The sequence below is a fragment of the Canis lupus genome, chromosome 20, assembly GCF_048164855.1.
Source record: "Canis lupus baileyi chromosome 20, mCanLup2.hap1, whole genome shotgun sequence".
NCBI lineage: Eukaryota > Metazoa > Chordata > Mammalia > Carnivora > Canidae > Canis > Canis lupus.
The window spans coordinates 58,924,292-58,928,047 of NC_132857.1; the positions used below are offsets into that span (position 1 = coordinate 58,924,292).

General features: G+C 66.1%; 1 long non-coding RNA gene across 1 annotated transcript; it reads right to left on the bottom strand.

The window, feature by feature from the left end:
* Positions 1-494: 494 nt before the first annotated feature.
* Positions 495-3,437, bottom strand: LOC140612152 (uncharacterized). The gene is made up of 4 exons (XR_012013470.1): positions 3,352-3,437; positions 3,056-3,125; positions 1,669-1,736; positions 495-534 (listed from the first exon to the last, which is right to left on the bottom strand). It is a non-coding gene; the product is annotated as an uncharacterized lncRNA (long non-coding RNA).
* Between the last annotated feature and the right edge of the window lie 319 nt (positions 3,438-3,756).

Below are 3,756 nucleotides of genomic sequence, written 5' to 3' on the forward strand. Positions count from 1 at the left end.
CCGGGGCCTGGGGAGGCTCGGGCTCCCAGCAGACTCTCCCCAGGCAGGGGGCTCCCCCGAGGACGGGGCAGGAGGACACTGAGGGCGGCCCCCCAGCCCCGTCAGGACGGAGAGCCCTCGGGGGCACCCAGCGCCCCACCTTCTCGCTGGGGAGGTAGTGGTCCCATCGCTTTAGCATTTTATCCATTTGTCAGCGCGTCGGGGCTCCTGGTGGAGTTTCTGGAAGAGGACAAGCGGGGCCGCAGGTGAGGCTCCAGCCGCGGGAGGTGGGCGCTCGGGCCGCGTCCAGTCCCCCGCAGGACCCGGAGGAGCCAGGAAGGCACAGGGCCCCCCGTGGACCGCGGCTCCGGGTCTGGGGTGCGTTCCCAGCAGCCCGTGCAGCGCTGGGACGGGGGACTGGGGAGACGCCCGTGGATGTCCTGGGGGATGGGGTGCAGACAGCTGGCCCCAGCCCCCCCCCCACGTCCTGCCCGGGGCCCAGGACGGGCTCTCACCTTGGCCTCGCGGGGGCTGGGGCCGGGCAGCTCCTTGTCCCTGGAAGGCAAGAGACGCAGAGCCCTGAGGCCCCGGTCCCACAGCCACACACCCCACCCCCGTCTGCACCCAGGGGCCTGGGGAGGGCAGGGCTCCTCCAGGGAGGGCAGGGGCTGCCAGCGGCCTGAGGGTGGGTGGGGGCGGCATCTTGGGGGGGTCTGAGAAGGGTGTTTACTGGTGGTGGGCTGGGCGGGGGTGACCCACGGGGTGACCTGCCCCGCTGCTCGATAGACCAGCCCGAGAGCTGTCAGTGTGGCCCAGGTGCCCCATGACTGTCCCGCTGAGGTCCCCCCGCCTCCCCAGGGCCTGACTTCCCAGCATCCAGCCGGCCTCCCCCTGCCCCCTGGCCATCACCCTGCTGTCCCCTGACTCCCCTCTCTGCTGTCCCCTCTGCCACCCTGGCCCATTTCACCTCCTGTCCTGTCGGATCCCCTGAGCATGACCACCCCTGAGCCATCCCAGCAGCCACTGGGCCGTGAGCAGGGCTGAGGGGGCCCCACCTGGGGTCTCCAGCATCCGTCAGGTTCTCGTGGGGCTGTTGACCCATCAGCCTCGTCCCCTGTGACCTAGGCCACTGGGCTGTCCCCTCCCTCGTTCCCGCCCAGGGCAGACCCCTCCTCCTCTTCCCTCCTCCTGTCTGGTCGGGCCCTCCCTCTGCGCCCCCCCCCATGCCCTGGCCTGGTCCCCGGCATCTACCTGCAGCCCCACAGAAGCCTTCGGGACCGTGGGGGCCCTAGCTGGGGGGTGTGGGTGAGAGCACCCCTGCGGACTCATCCCAGACCAGGCCGTCCCCCTATGGAGAGCACGCCCCGGCCCCAGAGCCCCTCACAGGCAGGATCCCCTGCTGACGGGACTGGACACCCCCCCCAATGCAGGAGGCAGACACCTGGGCCTGCCCGAAGCAGGTGTGGGGGCCTCTCCTCTGAGTGTCCAGGGGCCTCCCCCGGGCCCAGCTCCCTTCCTGCCCACGTCCCGGGTCATCCTCCGGGGTGTGTCAGCTGCAGCCCAGCACAGACATGGCCCTCAGAGGGCTCCAGGGGACGAGGTCCCGACCTGGGGGGGTCAGCCTCCAGAGAGGTGTTCCTGCAAATTCCACCCCCCCTGAGATGGATGAGGGGTGTCCAGGGGACTCACTGCAGAAAGCCTTGGTGGTCGGTGACCTTGCACAGTGACAGGTCCTGCGGAGACCCTGCTTGGTGCGCCTGCAACAGAGGGGGCTCCGTGGTGGGGACCGATCAGAGCAGGGAAATGGGGACAGACAGGAGGGAGCAGAAGGGCTCCTCCCTCCCCTGAATCCTGAGGGAGCGCCGACCCTCTGAGATTGGCCGGGCACCAGAGGAAGGGCCTGTCTGCCCGGTGAGCGCAGCCTGACAGCCTCACCTGCTTCTATCTATCAGTGACAATCCCCACCTGGGCCTCACCTGGACCCGGTGACTATGGTCCCCCCACTGGGCTTCACCCGGACCTGGTGACTCTGATCCCTACCTGGGCCTCACCCGGACCTAGTGACTGTGGTCCCCACCTGGGCCTCAGCTGGACCTGGTGTCTTTGATCCCTACCTGGGTCTCACCTGACCTGGTGACTCTGATCCCTACCTGGCCTTCAACCGGACCCGGTGACGGTGGTCCCCACATGGGCCTCACCCGGACCTGGTGACTGTGGTCCCCACCTGGGCCTCACCCAGACCTGGTGACTCTAGTCCCCAACTGGGCCTCACCCAGGCCTGGTGACTCTGGTCCCCAACAGGGCCTCACCTGGGCCTAGTGACTCTGGTCCCCACCTGGGCCTCATGTGGATCTGCGACTCTGGTCCCCACCTTGGCCTCACCTGAACCTGGTGACTCTGGTCCCCACCTGGACCTCACCTGGAACTGGTGACTGTGATCCCCACCGTGGCCTCACCTGAACCCAGTGACTGTGGTCCCCCACTGGGCTTCACCTGGATCTGGTGACTGGTTCCTACCTGGGCCTCACCTGACCTGGTGACTGTGGTCCCCACCTGGGCCTCACTTGACCTGGTGACTCTGATCCCTACCTGGCCCTCACCCGGACCTGGTGACTCTGGTCCCCAATTGGGCCTCACCCAGACCTGGTGACTCTAGTCCCCAACTGGGCTTCACCTAGGTGACTCTGGTCTCCACCTGAGCCTCATGTGGATCTGCGACTGTGATCCCCACCTTGGCCTCACCTGAACCTGGTGACTCTGGTCCCCACCTGGGCTCACCTAGACCTGGTAGCTGTGGTCTTCATCTGGACCTGGTGACTCTGGTCCCTACCCGGGCCTCACCTGTACCTGGTGACTGGGCTCCTCAGCTACCAATGACTAGGATCCAGGATGGACCCTTAGTTGCTACTGACACCGGGACCATCCCCAGAGTCTCACTTGTTCCTGGTGACTATGGTCCTTGTCTGGGCTGACCTGGCTCATCCTTGGCTCTGATCCCCTCTTGAGCCTCACCTGCTCTTGCAGGTATGGTCCCTGTCGTGGGTGTGTAGTGTCTATGGTCCCTTCTGGGCCTCACCTGATGGTACTGGGCCACGATATTGGCCCTTTGCAAGGCCAGCAGGGTCTCCGGGTCCTCCTGCATCGTGCTGCAATCCAAACACATCCAAGAATGACGGCGCGTGAGAACCTTCCGAGGACACATCAGGCATCACACACGGGCCCTCGCTGCCTGTCTATCCCTTGCCCACCTACAGTCCACCTTTCCCAGCCACTGTCCCAGGGCACGCCGTCATGCTGGGGTCACAGAGCGTTCCCACCCCGGTATCAGGAGCACACGGGTGGGGGACCCAGGGGCTCCAGGGAACTGCCCACCTGATGCTCGGGGGTGACGTCTCCCAGCCCGGGGCCAGCGCAGAGATGGTGGTGAGTGGGCCGACCAGCAAGTGTCCCTGCGGGCTTGGGGGGGGGGGCGGGGATCGAAGGTTTCTCTTAGATTCCACAAGCACACGACCAAGGGGAGAAAGTGACGGACTGGACTTCATCAAAATTAAAACCTGATGCCAGCAAGAATGCCACCAAACTCCCCACCCTGAGGGCAGCGATGTGTGAATAACCTGAGGGGGGCCTGGGGGAGCACGAGGGACTCCACGTTCCAGTGCGTGAAGAGCAAGCCTGCTCACGGGCCAGGGGACCCAGCGGTCACAGGGCGGGATGGGGGGGGGCTGTCAGTCACCCCTGTCGGGGTCCATGCGTCTAGGACAGGCTGGAAAGGTCATG